Genomic DNA, 17,692 nt, shown 5'->3' with positions numbered 1-17,692 from the left:
GTTGCCAGATAGCTATTTGCTCTTCCTCTCTTTTTTTTTCTTTTCCAGTTGTATCACCTGATAGAAAAGTCAGCTTTACATGACACAGAGGGAGTCTGTTCCTGCTTACTCTGGCATGCAGTACTGTACTGGCACATCAAAGCGGCATGCTACGTGCAACATGACAATGCACCATGAGTTTGCTGGAGTGGAAAACACCAGAACTTGCTTAGGCCATCATACTTGTGCTGGATTTTAGGAAGCAGCCAAAGGCATGGGAACTTTTATCAGCTTAACAATACAGCACAGATTTTCCTTGTTAGCTAAATGGACAGTTTTTTACTAGTGTAGTCGCTTGATAGCTCTCCTATTAATAGGTGACCTCTACTATTGGATGATCATTAAGACTGGTATGACGTGCTTTTTAGGCTATTAAACTTTGCTGCCATTATAAGGTAGTCTTACCGAAGAGACAGGACGGCCCAACAGATAAAGGAGGAAGTTTGGAACAAAAGTCAAGTGTAATTTCTTTTCATGTGTCGCAGACCCCATTTTTGACTTTTTACCATATCAATTCTTTTTTTTTTTTTTTTTTTTTTTATAATTACTGACTAGCAAACATTTTAGAGCATAAATGACTTGTCTATTTCCAGTTCATGGATATTTTTTTTTTTGTATCCCATTAATTTCTGATTTTCTGTTTTGCATAACTATCCTTTTCACATCCAGCAGATCTTTATTAAGACCTGCATTTTAGTATTGGGCTACGTGGGAACGTAGTCTTAGTCTATTTTCCAAGGATGAGCTTTTAGTTAGTTTTTGATTCTGCAGAATTTCTGCACCTATTATTTAATTAGGTTACTTGGATTTTTTATTGCGTTTTTGTGCGCATTTTTTTAACATGCATTATTGCTTGTGGCATCCGTTTTTAAACATACCGGAAACATGTATCCACACGAACCCTTTATAACCTATGGAGCTGCGCACATGTATATGTTTTCACATGGACCGGGTATCTTTGTGACCCTTACATAGACATGTCGGTAATTTTCCGGCAGCACGGATGACAAGGGCCAATAAAAGTCTATGGGTCTGCGTAAACACGTACCGGAATAGATCCACACATCCGTGTGCCGTCTGTGTGACATGTACCGGAAGCAATGCAGAATAGGAATTACTGATTTTTACAGTTAGGTCCATATATATTTGGACAGAGACAAAATTTTTCTAATTTTGGTTCTAGACATTACCACAATGAATTTTAAACAAAACTATTCAGATGCAGTTGAAGTTCAGACTTTCAGTTTTCATTTGAGGGTATTCACATTAAAATTGGATGAAGGGTTTAGGAGTTTCAGCTCCTTAACATGTGCCACCCCGTTTTTAAAGGGACCAAAAGTAATTGGACAGATGAAATAATTGTAAATAAAATGTTCATTTCTAGTACTTGGTTGAAAACCCTTTGTTGGCAATGACTGCCTGAAGTGTTGAACTCATGGACATCAGCAGATGCTGGGTTTCCTCCTTTTTGATGCTCTGCCAGGCCTTCACTGCGGTGGTTTTCAGTTGCTGTTTGTTTGTGGGCCTTTCTGTCTGAAGTTTAGTCTTTAACAAGTGAAATGCATGCTCAATTGGGTTGAGATCAGGTGACTGACTTGGCCATTCAAGAATATTCCACTTCTTTGATTTAATAAACTCTTGGGTTGGTTTGGCTTTATGTTTTGGGTCATTGTCCATCTGGAGTATGAAACGACGACCAGTTTGGCTGCATTTGGCTGGATCTGAACACATAGTATGGCTCTGAATATATCAGAATTCATTCGGCTGCTTCTATCCTGTGTCACATCATCAATAAACACTAGTGACCAAGTGCCACTAGCAGCCATGCATGCCCAAGCCATCACACTGCCTCCGCCGTGTTTTACAGATGATGTGGTATGCTTTGGATCATGAGCTGTACCACGCCTTCACCATACTTTTCTCTTTCCATCATTCTGGTAGAGGTTGATCTTGGTTTCATCTGTCCAAAGAATGTTCTTCCTGAACTGTGCTGGCTTTTTTAGTTGTTTTTTTTAGCAAAGTCCAGTCTAGCCTTTTTATTATTGATGCTTATTAGTGGCTTGCACTGTGCAGTGAACCCTCTGTATTTACTTTAATGCAGTCTTCTCTTTATGGTAGATTTAGATATTGATATGCCTACCTCCTGGAGAGTGTTGTTCACTTGGTTGGCTGTTGTGAAGGGGTTTCTCTTCACCATGGTGATTATTCTGCGATCATCCACCACTGTTGTCTTCCGTGGGCGCCCAGGTCTTTTTGCATTGATGAGTTCACCAGTGCTTTCTTTCTTTCTCAGGATGTACCAAACTGTAGATTTTGCCACTCCTAATATTGTAGCAATTTCTCGGATGGTTTTTTTTCTGTTTTTGCAGCTTAAGGATGGCTTGTTTCACCTGCATGGAGAGCTCCTTTGACCGCATGTTTACTTCACAGCAAAACCTTCCAAATGCAAGCACCACACCTCAAATCAACTTCAGGCCTTTTATCTGCTTAATTGAGAATGACATAATGAAGGGATTGCCCACACCTGTCCATGAAATAGCCTTGGAGTCAATTGTCCAATTACTTTTGGTCCCTTTAAAAACAGGGTGGCACATGTTAAGGAGCTGAAACTCCTAAACCCTTCATCCAATTATAATGTGGATACCCTCAAATGAAAGCTGAAAGTCTGAACTTCAACTGTATCTGAATTGTTTTGTTTAAAATTCATTGTGGTAATGTCTAGAACCAAAATTAGAAAAATGTTGTCTTTGTCCAAATATATATAGACCTAACTGTATGTGTTAAAGATCTGAACATATTTAGATAGATAGATTGATAGATATCCAAAAAAGAAAAAGGCAGCACTTCATAGTCCAATGTTCATGGTTTATTGACCCATGGTGTCAGGGCAACGTTTCGTTCCAAATGTGCAACTTTTTGAAGCTTGAAAAACTTCCACATTTGGAAATGATGCCCTGACATGATGGGTCAATAAACCACTGAAAATTGGACTATGGAGTGCTGCCTTTTTCTTTTTTGGATATTTTGAGGTTTGGTTTTACCTGAGAGGCTTTTTTGCCCCCAATCTTACATTTTCTCTGCTTGTTCTGCACCTGTATTTTCTCTTATAGATAGATAGACAGACAGATATCCATGAGACATACAGTATAATTAGTACCTTGTGTGTGTAGCTTACGGTACATGTATTAACCAAATAAATAAATGAAAAAATGACGTAGGGTATACCCATTTTTGGCAACCAGCAAAATGTAAAGCAGGCAGCTGAGAGCTAATATTAACAGGCTGGGAAGGACCCTGGTTACTGGGCCCTTCCCAGCCTAAAAATACCAACCCGCAGCCCGCCCTAGAAGTGGAGCATCACATGAGATGCCCCAACTCTGGTGCTTTTCCTTCACTCTTCCCAATGCCCTGGTTCATTGGGAATTGGGGTAATTGGGGTTGATATCAGTGAAATGTTTAAAAACACAGCCGACTTCAAGCCCTGGTGCTAGTAATGGGGAAAAAAATACTTTATTGAAATAAACACTCCCCAACACTTTCCCTTGGCATTTTTTGTTTTCTACTTCACAACCTGGAATGTTTTTTTTTAGGGTTTGCATCAGTTCATGTAAAGAACATGCCTACAACTGTGAACATCTGGTTTTCTTTTTATTGTGAAGCAAACAACACATAGGACAAAATAACTGAAAACTTCAGTGCAGTGTGCATAAATATTCACCCCCCTAAAGTCAGTATTTTGTAGAGCCTCTTTTTGTGGCAGTTACAGCTGAAAGTCATTTTGGATAAGTCTCTGAGTTTTCCACATCTTGCTACTGAAATTTTTGCCCATTCCTCAAGGCAAAACTGTTCCATCTCCTTCAAATTGGATAGTTTCCTCTGGTGAACAGCAATCTTCAAGTCTGACCACAGATTCTCAAATGGATTAAGGTCTGTGCTTTGGCTAGGCCACTTCAAACCATTTACACATTTCCCATTAATTGTAAGTGTTTGCAAAGCACAGAGGCTGGCCCAACCCCCAGAGGAGGAGCTATGGAGCGATGAAGACTCCGAGAGAAGACATCGCACAGAGAGTGAGTGAAAGTCGGTACAAAGCCCTGACCTGCTGGGACAGCCCCTTCAAATCAGAAAAGTCCTACTGAATCCGAGTTGGGATTAGGGCAGTTTAATACCCCTCTGTCAAAATTTTGAGTTAGCAATTACCATTAAATAGCTCAAATGGTGGTCCAGGACAAGTCCTATGAGACCTCAAAGTGTTACATAGGCTTTTTCCAGGCAATTACAGGCTTTGCAGAATTTAGATTCACAGTGAATTGGCCATAAATCTAATTTTTGGGGGAATATTTGGAGAAGCAGATGAAATAAAATTTCAAAATATTTGGTCATCCCCATATTACACCTATGTCCATTTCTAGAAACTGGAGCTATGGCATAAAACTTGTTCTGTATATCAACTATGCTAATAATGTGGAAAAGGAATGATTAAAAGTAAAACCTAAAAAAATACAAATAATGAACAAAGTGACCAACCAAACAGAAATCTTCCATATGTAACAGCATAAGTGACAGTGATAATTTGCTGCCTATAAAGTTTAGTTTCAGCATTGGACTATAATAAGATATGCCAAAGTACCTGTTATATGATATGAACACAAAAGCCATGTAATGCAGCTCTGGTATGATCTGCCAGCCTTAGAGTTCTGACCCTGCTGCCAAATTGATATTATGACATTGCATATATCATATGCACACAATTTAAACTCCAGCTGCTGATATGTACCTACATGTAACTGGGAAATACAGTGACTGCATGGCTTGTATAAATGATTTTTATTAAGGCCTCATTCAGAAGTCCATGAATCGCAGTCTGAATAAGCTCATAGGCATATAGGAGGATGTCAAGTTCAGGTCAGGAGATCCTTGGCAAATCAGTGCATTGAGATCCGAACTCAGACTGTGTTAGGCCTCCTTCACACGTCAGTGTCTCCAGTACGTGTGGTGACCGTTTTCATACATACCGGAGACACACACATAGACCCATTCAAATGAATGGGTCTGCACACATCAATGTGTTTCCACGGACTGCGTGTCTGTGGGCAAAACACGCTGACATGTCTGTTTTTTATCAGCAGCACTGGCCGCAAAACGTCTCGCACATGTTCACACCGATGACACATCAGTGTGTCATCATTGTGACACATACCGGCCCCTTGAAAACAGCAGTACAGTTCTTGCTGTTCCCTGACGCCGGGTGCTGAACGCAGCTCGCATCATTGTCGCCTGCTCTCCCTGCGATCAGTGAGAGCAGGCGACAAGGATGGGAGTTGAAGCCAGCACCCGCAGTGCACATTGTGTGCAAAATAAAGAATTGAATAAAAAAAAATGGTGGACTCCCGCCAATTTTTCATGACCAGCAGAGGGAAAGCCGCCTGCTGGGTGCTAATATTATTAGCCAGGGAAAGGGGCCATTAGCCCTAAATGTTCCCAGGCTATTAATAACAGCTCACAGTGCAAACTGTGCCAGCTTTTCTCAGGCACCGATGGGTGTCATACTGATGTGGCACATGGGCAGCACACGAATGCCTCATGTTTGCCACACACGTATGAAACACACGGACACAGATATCTCCCGTATTGGTTGCTCCAGTACCGGAAATATCAAGACGTGTGAACGAGTCCTTACATGAGGCCTTAAGGTGGGTTGAAAAAAAAATGTTTTTTTTAAAAGGCGTCATAGATAGTGATGAGCGAGCATGCTCATCACTGCTCTGTACTCCCCCAGCATCTCGACCAGTGAGTGACTATTTCAGGGATGCTCGGGCGGGAGCTAGGGTCCCCGCACTGCATGTTTGGCTCTCTTTAGAGAGCCTATTAACATGCAGGAATTTTCTGCCACTCACTCTAATGCCGTAGCCATCTTGGTTGTGGCATTATAGTGATTGGCTGGCCACATAGTGTCATCGGGTCTATATAAGACCTGGTGACGCTATGCTCGTCACAGTCTAACCTTCAGACAGGCAGAGTAGGGAGAGGTGCTGCTGTGTGAGGGACAGAATTGGCAGTGTAATAGTTAGGTATAGGTATTCCACACCAAGATACATATCCATCTGAACTAACAGTCCTTCTGATCACTAATCCAGCTACATATATTCAGTGGTGATAGCAGGAGTTAGGCAGGCAGAGAAATTTGTGTTGTGAACACTATACAGCACAATAGTGTCCATTGCACATTGTCTGCTGCTGCCTGTTACAGATAGCCATTGGACTAGATAGCAGGGCTTTTTTTTGCTCTTAATCCTGATTTTCTTACAAAAAGCAATACAGTCCAACATTTTACTGCTCCATTTGCTTGTTAGCACTGCAGAATACAAGCCAGATCTTTTCCATCATCTGACGTGATCCCATATTACTGTGGTACAAATCCAGCAATTTGTAGGGACTGTGAAAAACATTATCCTCCTTTTACAGTTAGGCAGCAGTGTGTCAGTGAATCTATTTTAAACGTAGTCGCTGCCAATAATTGTAAACTACAAGGCCGGTATTTAAAACTGTGGGCGTCCGTCAGACGTAACACATATTACTGCGGTACAAATCCAGCAATTTGTAGGGACCGTGCAAAATATTATCCTCCTTTTACAGTTTGGCAGCAGTGTGGTGAAGCTATTCACACGTGGTCGCTGCCAATAATAGGAAGCTACAAGGCTGGAATTTAAAGGGAATCTGTCACCCCCTGGGTCTTTTCAGACTGCTAATATGGGCATACAGGTGATAGAAATGTGACTCTATACTTACCTGTATGGCCCATATTAGCAGTCTGGTTGCTGTGTAATAGCTTTTTTATTAAATTACTTCTGCTAAGCTTCGCGTCCCCCGGACGCCAAGAAATGCTCGCCTACTAGCCCTATTTCCATACTCGCCCCATCTCCCCTGTACGTCACAGGGCCCTGTGACGTGCAGCTCCCGGCCGGATCCCCTGCCTGCGCTGTTTCCTCTGTACGGACGGCGCTCTTCTCCCTGCCGTCAGTGTAGTGTTGTGCAGCAGGGAACTTGTGCACAGGTGCCGGTGACTCATTCTGCCTACTGCCTACTCAGCGCCTGCGCACAAGTTCCCTGCTGCACAACATTACACTGACAGCAGTGAGAAGTGCACCGTCCGCACAGAGGAAATAGTGCAGGCGCGGGATCCAGCCAGGAACTGCACGTCACAGGGCTCTGGTGGGTGGGGTGAATTTGGAAATAGGGCTAGTAGGCGGGCAGTTCTTGGTGTCCGGGGGACGCGAAGCTTAGCAGAAATAATTTAATAAAAAAGCTATTACACAGCAACCAGACCGCTAATATGGGCCATACAGGTAAGTATAGATTCATATTTCTATCACTTGTATGACCATATTAGCGGTCTGAAAAGTCACAGGGGTTGACAGATTCCCTTTAAAACCGTGGGCATCCGTCAGACGTATCCCATATTACTGTGGTACAAATCCAGCAATTTGTAGGGACCGTGCTAAATATTATCCTCCGTTTAAAATTGGAAAGGCACGTGGCAAGGGACGGGAAAGTGGAGGTGATGGTGATGGTGCATGAAGAGGCCGAGGCCTTGGGCAAGCTGAAATTGTGACACAAAAAGCACCCCCATCTTGTGCCCAACATTCCTGTCGCAATTACAAGGGGACAGCAGCACATCACTATTGAACACAGAGCTGTGTTAAAAGGTTGTTAGTTGGATAGCAGATAATGCTTCCAGTCACTTTTCCACCACCACCACCCTGTCTTCCACACGGTCAAGTCTCAGTAACCGTGAGTCTTGACCGCATATTATTCACCCTGATCCTCCTTCCTTCCACCATGCCCGGCCAGCTTCAAGCGGGGCAAGAGGAGATTGCATATAGCGATGCCCAAATATTTGAGCAGCCACGGTCACACGAAGGCAATGGTGGGAAAGTGCAATTACTGTCGCAAGAGGTGGATGATGAGGATGAGACACAATTTCCAGAAAGTCAATAGGAGGACCAGGGTGCGGAAGTGGAAGACAAGGTGGTGGATGATGAAGTCACTGACCCAACCTTATAAGGTGACATGCAGAGCGAGGACAGCAATACACAGGGGGAGGGAGGCGTAGCACTACAACAGACACGAACAAGCAGTGTAGTGGCCGCAGACACAAGGCGGGCAACTGTTCCCCGTAAAACCAACACGACGGAAGTTGCCCGTACAACTGTTAGGTCTTCCCGAGTCTGGTGTTTTTTTAAAGACTCTGCAGATAACCCCAAAAAGGCCATTTGCATCACCTGCCTGGCCTGCATCAGCAGGGTCAGCAAAACTACCAGCCTGACCACTACCAGCATGCTCTGGCACATGACAGAAAAGCACCCGACTAGGTGGGCCGAATGCCAGGGTCAGGAACAGTGTCTGCGGGTGACACCACTGCTTGTTCCCTTGTTGTGCGCGCATGCCAACCCGTCCATGGTACTTGCAAAGATGCCTCCTGCCCTGCACCTGTCATTGCACACTCGCAATTACCACCATCAGCAACCATGTCCATGTCCTTGTCCCAGTGCAGCGTTCAGTTGTCCCTACCCCAGTCCTTGGAACGCAAGCGCAAATACACGGCAAACACTACACTACTAAACTCACACATTTTGCGAATGCTTGCGGTCGAAATGTTGACTTATAAGATCGTGGAGACGGAAGCTTTCTGCAACCTGATGGCAGCGGCCATCCCTTGGTACTCGGTCCCCAGCCGCCACTATTTCTCCCGGTGTGCCATTCCCGCATTACACAAGCATGTGTCCCACAACATTAGCCGTGCTTTCAACAACGCAGTTACTGGGAAGGTCCACCTAACCACAGACACTTGGACAAGTGCTTGTTAGCAGGGACGGTACATCTCGCTGACGGCACACTGGGTTAATGTAGTGGAAGCCGGGACCCAGTCAGACCTTGGGACGGAACGCGTCCTCCCTTCACCGATGATTGCGGGCCCTGGGTCAAACATGGTTGCCCCCACATTCTACAGCTTCTGCACCTCCTCCTCCTCCTCTTCAGCCTCTATCTCCGAAATGACCACATCAGTCGGAAGCTGGAAACACTGCAGCACTGCCTCGGCCAAGCGGCAACAGGCTGTGCTGAAGCTAGTATGCTTAGGTGACACACTGCTGAAGAGTTGTTGACAGCTCTAAAAGAGCAGGCAGATCTGGGCTGTCACCGCTGAACCTCCAGCCAGGCATGGTTGTGTGTGATAATGGCCGGAACCTGGTGGCGGCTCAGTAGCTAGGTGAGCTCACACACGTACCATGCCTGGCCCATGTGCTCAACCTCGTGGTTTGGCGGTTTATAAAAACCTACCCAGATCTGCCGGGTCTCCTTGTCAAAGTACGCTGCGTGTGTGCCCATTTTATAAAGTCAGCTACAGCTTCTGCCATCCTTGCCGTGCTTCAGCAGCATTTGCAGCTTTCAGCTCACCAACTGATGTGCGATGTCCCGACGCGTAGGAACTCTACATTGCAGATGTTGGGAAGGATTTGTGAGCAGCACAGGGCAGTTGTTGAGTACCAGCTTCAAAACATCAGTCGGTATTCAGATAAACCTCCGCACATAAGAGCTCAGGAGTGGGCATGGATGTCAGACATCTGTGCCATCCTCCAAATCTTTGAGGACTCCATCAATATGGTGAGCAGCGATGGTGCCATAATAGCGTCACCATCCCGCTTCTTTGTCTTTTGAAACTATCTCTGCTCACAATTTCACAATTAAAGAGAAGGCATTGAAGGCGGAGCATAATGAGATGGCGCAAGGAACCATACGGGGTGATTCCACACAGTTCATCCTCATCTCATCCCAATGTGGATTGGGTGACAATGAGGAAGAGGAGGAGGAAGAACAGGAGCTAGTTTCCCTTGCAGTCACTGCATACGCAAGAACAGTATAGGATACCCGCTCCTTTATAATGGGAACATTTTGTTACTGAGGCTCTCCTCTATGTGTCTGTAAATTAGTATTGGGGTTTTTCCAAAATTTAGGCAGCCCTTGCCATCACTGCATACGCTATAACACTATAGGAGACCCGCTCCTTAATAATGGGAACAACAAAGCATAGCCAGCTGATGGCCCTCTAGCAATAGTGAGGGCCAACTGCTGGCCCTTTAAGAATAGTAAGGGCCGCCTGATTTCCCTATAAATATAGGCTTTGTGACTTTCAGAGTCCCTTCTTCATAAATGAAACAGGATGTATCTGATCATTTCTCACACACCACATGGCCAAATAAGGTAGTAAAATGTAAAAATGACATTTACAGGTAAGGTATTTTTCACCGTTGAAAGCAATACAAAAGTGAAAAAACGCATAAAAAACGCTACGTGTGAACATAGCCCAAGGTCTGGAGGAGCATTTTTGTTTTTGGTTATTTATTTTGCCTTATATACAAGTCATTACCCTGGAAAATATGTTCCTTAATATTTTTCCCAGGAAAATCCGTTTTGGTCTAGTTTTTGTATGTTTTATTGTAAGCCCATAAAAGTGGTGTAATACTCTGACTACTTTGTTCACAACAGTGACCTGGGAGTCAGAGATCTTTCAGGGGTGTTCCCCATGCTGTTCCCATGTAATTTCAGCACTGTTCTCATTGATTTGGGCAATTTTTAGGCCCCCTGCAGACCTTCGGCTGGGCCTGCCTGAAAAATGCTCAAGTTTCCCATAGACTTACATTGGGCTCGTTGCTCGGGTCGAGCACCTGAGTATTCCAATTTGCTCGACCCGAACAACGAGCACCTGAGCATTTTAGTGCTCGCTCATCACTAGTCAAAGCAAACTCACTGGTAAGTCCTCATCTAAGGCCACGGCCCCTCTATCAGTATTTGGTCAGTATTCAGTAAGTATTTTTTCTCCGGAGTGGGAGCTAAAACCAGGAGTGGGTGATAAATGCAGAATTGGTGCACTTGTTTCTATTATACCTTTTCTCTGATTGTTCCTCACCTGGTTTTGGCTCACACTCCTGAGAAAAAATATTGACCGAATACTGACGAAATACTAATAGTGGGGCCGTGGCCTTAGACAGAAAAAAAAGCATCACTACAAATAACAGAACCAATTTAAAGAGGAGGTCGAAGGTTTCTAGTTTTTACTCTTATTTTATTCCCCCTTCTCCACTAAGGGCTTTTTTTATGATACTTTTTATGGCCCTTTCTGTGGGGAGCATCTCATAGGATTCCCCTGGGGGTGAGTCTTTGGGCTGAAAACACCCCCTCAGTAAAGGCCAAATTTTAGCACTAAATAAAAAACAGCCACTAAACAGTGTGGTGATGCAGTGTTCCACTCCATGCACTTTTTACATCTGGTCTCTGCTGGAGCTGGTAACAGATCGACTTGTGGGTGCCAGATGTCAAACACCATCACCAGGGATCCAACCAGCTTCAGAGGAGGGCTTGCAAGCTGTATAGTAAAGTATGTATAGCTTACAAGCATGTGGTCCTTGCCTAGGAACCTGGCCATCTCTAACAGACTGTAGATGTGATGACTAAAATAGACTATAAGCAGTAAACGAAGCCTTTAAAAATCCCTCTATTTGTAAAAACTCAATCACTTTGCAATTTTAACCCAATTGCAAAGATGGAATAACCCCATTAAACAGCTGGCAAACAATTATTGCAATCATTTTTTCTTTTTTTTTTTTAGAAAATACACAATATGGTTTCTCTAAAAATGTAACTTGGCATATTAAATGACCACTTTCATGCAACTTTACATAAAATATTTATTAAAAGTAAAAATTATAGGTAATCACAGGGTAACGTATTCATTTGCCATCTGCAGACTGCGGGGCTGTCCAAAATAAGTTGTAAAAGATGTAGGCACTAGAGACGAGTAGATCGATCCACTGCAAGTTGACGTTGATTTGAATTTCCTGAAATTGGCAGATCCCCACAAATTTGAACAAAATGAGATTTCGATTTGTGAGGACCGCCAAAAAAAAATGCCCATCGGGCTCATGATGTCAGGTGCAGCCTTAAAACTATCACATTACAATTTAATATCCCTTTGTCCTAATTTTAACGGAAGAAAAATACTGAAATCAAGGCTTGTGTGTCAGAGAAAGTATGCAACATGCCTTGTGACACAGACAAGCTATGAGTTATATTTTTTGCAATTTTTTCCTTTTTGTATATATTTTTTTAAAAGTCAAAACAAAAATCTCCACAGTGCAGAAATGTAAACACATTTCTACCTCAAAGTGTGCATAGTTTTTATACCGCTTCTACAATTTAAGTAGACTTAAAAGTCTGCTACTGCAATGTGGAGTTAATTAGGCTGTTGGTAACCATCTGCATTCCCCAGGTAGATATGTTGATTTTACTTGGAAATTACTAAATCTGTGTTTGCATTAAAGTTCTTAAAATGGGTTCAATACACTCATAAGAAAGCATTGTGATTTAATTTTTGCGGAAAATTCTGCAAAGCTGGTGAATTTGAAATTCAAAAGATTCGCTCATCTGTAGCAAGCACTATTGAACTTACTAATGTCTGCCTATGGATATAATAAAAGGTTCACACCAAATCTCTGTCACCAGATAACAAGTTTTATGTTGACTGCATTTTACATTCATTACAGATTTTTAAATTTTTCCACATCTATATTAAAACTAATATCCTGAAATCTTTCTAACTTCACACTGTTTCCTAAGCCTAATATTAGGCTCCTACATCCTGTTCTGTAGAAATTACTTTTCAGTAGTAACCTCTTAGAGCAGGTCACATGAATTGTGGCTCGCGGCTGTCTGCCAGCTTGGTGCATTAGCTCCAGGTCTAGCAAACAGGTGTGAAGAGCACATCTCAAAATGGTGAATTTTGTGAGTAGCCCTGCACAGAAGAGCAGATCTAAATGCCCATATACTGGTCTTAGGGGTTTGGAGATAAGTTAAGTACGGAACACTGGAGACAGGATGATACTGCCTGTCAGAGGAGGTTCTTGAAGCTGGATGTGAGTGTTGGGAGTGCTTGATGGGAGAATACTGAATGGGGGAATTGTGGGATCTTGTTATACTGCTTCGGGGTGATTTCTGCGGAAAAGCTTTGGTTATCATAATACCCGTAATGGGGGCTTTGGTTGCCACTACTGTGAGGGGGGCAGGAGCTGGATGTGGCTCGCGACCCACTCTAAGCTGAATGTGGCTTGCAACCATCTCTCGGAGCTGAATATGGCTCTCAAGGTCAGAAAGGTTGGGGACCACTGTCTTAGAGTCAGAATAACCATGACAGATAACACCTCTACTTACAGCTGGTAACAGAGGTTCACACTATTCACCATTGGGTATGGTCTCAGCTCACTTCCTTATACCCCTCCCTGCACAACGACCCCTGCACAGGTCACAGAGCATGTCTAGAACACTCTCTGATAGAGTTCAGTGAGTCAAATGCCATCTATTGTTGGTTATATCCCAACTGGCTGCAGTAAATGAGATCTCTAAAGGCTATTAACAGAAGCTCAGGCAAAAAAAGGTCTTTAATCTGAAAAAAGACAGATTAGACTAAAAAGAATATTGATCACCATTTAACTTTAATTTGCACTTTCTTTTAACAGTAATTAAACCTTTCTAATGTTTTCTTCATTTTCCATTACCCTTCTGATTGCAAGCAGTTTGGTCGGGGCCAGATCCTGAGACTCACACTGGAGTATGGATTTAATAGACAGCATAGGCTGCAAAGCTTTTTAGAATTGTTTTCTCTTGAATCCGTACCGCTCTTAGTCAGGAACTGTACACTCCTGTCTCCTTAGCTGCTCCTCTCACAGTAGAGTGGGGGGTGGTGAGTCACTGGTGGGGGTCTCAGGACCTGGACACCTATCGATCTGCTTTTACAAGGGCAATTAAATATGAAAAAACATTAAAGAGTAATTAAACCTTCCTAAGTGGTTGTTAGTCCATAGTCACTTCACTGGTCAGTGTGTCATCAAATAAAGGAGTTAGCAGCAGCACTAGTAACCTCAACTACTATAGATGACAGAACTAGTATAAATAACACAATCACTTAAGTCTAGAGATGAGCAAATATATTCGAGTGGAAGTCTTCTCGAAGTTTACAAAAATCCGCATTCACCCAAATGTTCTCTGTGGCAGTGGGGTACTCGGTGTCCGGGCCTATGGATGCTGGGGGGGGGGGGTATGTCACAGTGGCTGGCCCGGTCCGTGGCCCAGGGCGGTCAACAAAAAGGGGATAGTTTATATGGGATAAGTAGTTTGATCGTGACGCCACCTGTGGTTTCTGGTAATTTGTACCAGCACTGCTGCAGACCTCTGAGGCAGTTGATAGGCAGCTAGGATGGAACAGCTCCCCACAGATGGAGCGGGCCTCAGGGCAGTGTAGAGTTTGACGGTGGGTGGTGATGCTGGGGCTTGTAGTGCAGTCGGGATGGCGCAGCAGGAGTAACTGACAGAGACAGGGGATTCGCTTCAATACCTTTACTGGTGCGGATGTCAGGTACGGTCCAGGGTACTCGGTAGGAAGGGTGCACTTCAGGACTTCTCCCCAGTGAGCAGGTATAAGGTCTCCTGGTCCGTGTCTCCCTCTCTCTATGCTCCTGGCCAGCCTGCAACTGGGCCTAGCTTTTGTGTCGTGCTGTTCCTTCACCTGTTGCTTGGTAGTTGGACCTTCCGCTGGCAACCACTATCCCTGGGCGCCGGTGCCTTTGTGGTTCCTGGTCCTGTAATGGGTTTAGCTTCAAGTCGGCCAGGGACTTGTAGTCCTCCTGGTATGCCGGTGATCCCTACTGGGTATAAAGGAACCCTGTAGGCGCGGACCCGGTGTCCAGTTTGTATACTCGGGGGTGAGCCTATGATGCTCCTCTGCCCCCTTATCACTTCTCTCCTCTGCTTCTTGCCTCCGGCCACACTCGGGGCCCCTCAGGCTTCAACTCTTGCTGTAGGTCTTGGCTCGCCTAAGCACAGCAGCCAGCGTGCTGCGTCTTCACTGCTCTCCTAGCGTCAGCACACTCTGACTACTTAACTCCACCCTCCAGTATATATATCCCTAACGGGGCTCCCTCTGGTGGCATGAGGTGGAAAGGTGGAGGTGTTTGTATGTAGTGAGGGTCTCTTGTGGAGAAGTCCGTCCATGCACCCTTTTGGGTCCTGTGGTACCTGTGAACAGCAGGGTGCCACACATGCATGCACAAGCTCATGGTGTGCGCTGTGATGTCATGACGTTGTGACCCTTTGCGCGCTTGTGCAGGTCCATCTCAGGCATCATCAGAGCCAGTAGTCTTCGCTCAGCGTGAGAGGCCTGATGATTTCAGTGCTCGTGGCAGGGATCTGAAGATGCAAAAAGGACTGAACGGGTCTTGGTGAGGAGCAGAGGGGCAGGAGAGGTTAGCAGTAAGAGGAGTATAAGGATTTTTTTTTATTCTTTACATCTTGCATTTATTATGACAGCACAGCATGGGATCGCAGCTGCTGCTTTCTATGAGGTAAAACATTTTCCTGACTGTTTTTAAACAGCAGGAAAATGTTTTACCTCACAGAAAGTAACACCTAAGATCCCATGCTGTAATGTTTATATACTCTTTAGCTTCTTCCCCGGCCCAGGAGATGTGGTATGATCAGACCATGTTCCTGCACAGTCAGATACAGCCATTACACAGCAGGGGCACATTTATAAGATTATCTCAGCACAGGAACATTTATTTTTAACACATCAATTTATGGAAATTATTTTTATTCCAAGATCTTTTCATTAAAGTGAATTCTGTTCATACGACAACCCCTTTAAAGGGGTATTCCCATCTCCAAGATCCTATCCTAATATGTAGTAGGTGTAATAATAGTAAATATAATATTAGCAAATACCTCCAATTAGCAATGTAGTATAGTTTTTCTGAGATTTTTGCTAATATTATTATTATTACACCTACTACATATTGGGATTGGATCTTGGAGATGGGAATACCCCTTTAAGTCTATATGGACAATCATTTTCAGTAAATAGTACTTACATTGCCAGGTAGTTTCAAGCAATGGTTGGATACATTATTTCAAATGCCATACAAATGTTCTGTAAATTGTCTAACTAGTGCCATGCCTTGACCAGGCAAAGTATTCCTTACATAATGGCTATGTACTGCTATATAGTGACAAATAAACTAAACATATTAATACTTCGTCTACATAAAAAAGTGCATCCTTTTTTTACAAATGGTGCATATGTAATGTGGGGCGGGGTGACCATAACCATGGCCATAACCAGTTGTTCTACAGTTCAATAAGGGCAACCACCATTCAAAAATAAAGTCTTTACTGAACGGTAACTTGGAAAAGGTTATGTACAAGGGATAGTGGGTACAAAGTCTTATGGACGTTTCCTTTACAGTATGAAACATACCTCTGTAGCATACTCCAGAGCTTTCAAGGCACACTGTTTTTCCCTACTTCATCACAACCCATCTTTAACACTACAGTCCTGATCAGCCAGTCTCCGTTACTTGCACAGCGGTTCCATGGCCTATTTCTTCCACTTCACTAGACCCCCTTTCTCAGTCCTGCTAAGGCCCGTTACCTTCTGCGTTACAAGCGCTAGGTCTTGTGCCTAAGACTCCTCTCCTAGGACCCATCTTCAGAAGGCCACTTTGTCTTTTCGATCCCTTTTTTGCAGCTCTGCTAACTACTCACTCCAAACTCTTTTTCTGACTATCAGGAAGTCATCACTCTCCCTAACACTAGCCCCTCCCAGTATGGGCTAGTCCCAAACATTAACTCTTACTTACCCCATGGTCAACTATCTACATCCTACACTACCTATCCTATAACTATACCTTACACTATACTATCAATATATATCTTGCATTACTATACACTCTAATACCTTACGTTATCTATAACACTGCTACAAACTATACATAACCATATCACAATACATTACAATTCACAATACACAATATTTAGAGAAGATGCAAGACATAATACACAACATTGACGGAATTGGTGCCTTCAGCGGTAGGAACGCGACACATACATACATACATTGCTTAGTGCCATATAGCACCCAGTTCCCCCATAACAAATATAGTCACAGACACCTGTAATTGTGATGTGGACAATCTATGATTTTAGTGCTCCAGTGTTTATTCCATACTCTAAATGTTTGTGCCTCCTGGATGTACTCTATATCTATAAAACTTGCAATTTCTAAATTGGGACACTACTTGAAGTTTCTAGGTCCTGGTGCTTTTCTAATTGAGACCACTGAAAACTTGGTGGAAAATATTAAATTAAAAATTCAACTTTCAACCAGAATTGGTCTAGAATAGTTAGATGCTATGGGCATAAGAGCTTTCCAGTTGTAAATGTGCAAGAATGTAAAGCATTTCATTTTGGACTAGAGGCAGTTTTTGTTTTTTCTGTGCAGGAGATTTTTTCCTTATTTTCACCTTTCCTCTTGTTTTTTTTCCTCAATGAACTGTTTTGCTTTTCTGGCTAATATTTTAATTTGATGAGAGTGCACAGCATCTATTTTACTTGGCTACTTTGAATATTTAAATGTTTGTGATTTTTATCTTTTGCATCTAATATTATGAAAGTTTTGACATTATTTTTTTTTATAATACTAAATGTAGTTTCCAACCTTTTAACACTTTCTCATGCAACTAAATGTCTGTGTTCCTACACATTAGTATTA

This window comes from Phyllobates terribilis, unplaced genomic scaffold (assembly GCF_046119375.1).
Source record: "Phyllobates terribilis strain yellow unplaced genomic scaffold, ASM4611937v1 Scaffold_2__4_contigs__length_985480577, whole genome shotgun sequence".
Taxonomy (NCBI): domain Eukaryota; kingdom Metazoa; phylum Chordata; class Amphibia; order Anura; family Dendrobatidae; genus Phyllobates; species Phyllobates terribilis.
The sequence above is the reverse complement of the archived record's forward strand: the minus strand, read 5'-3'. Positions refer to the sequence as shown.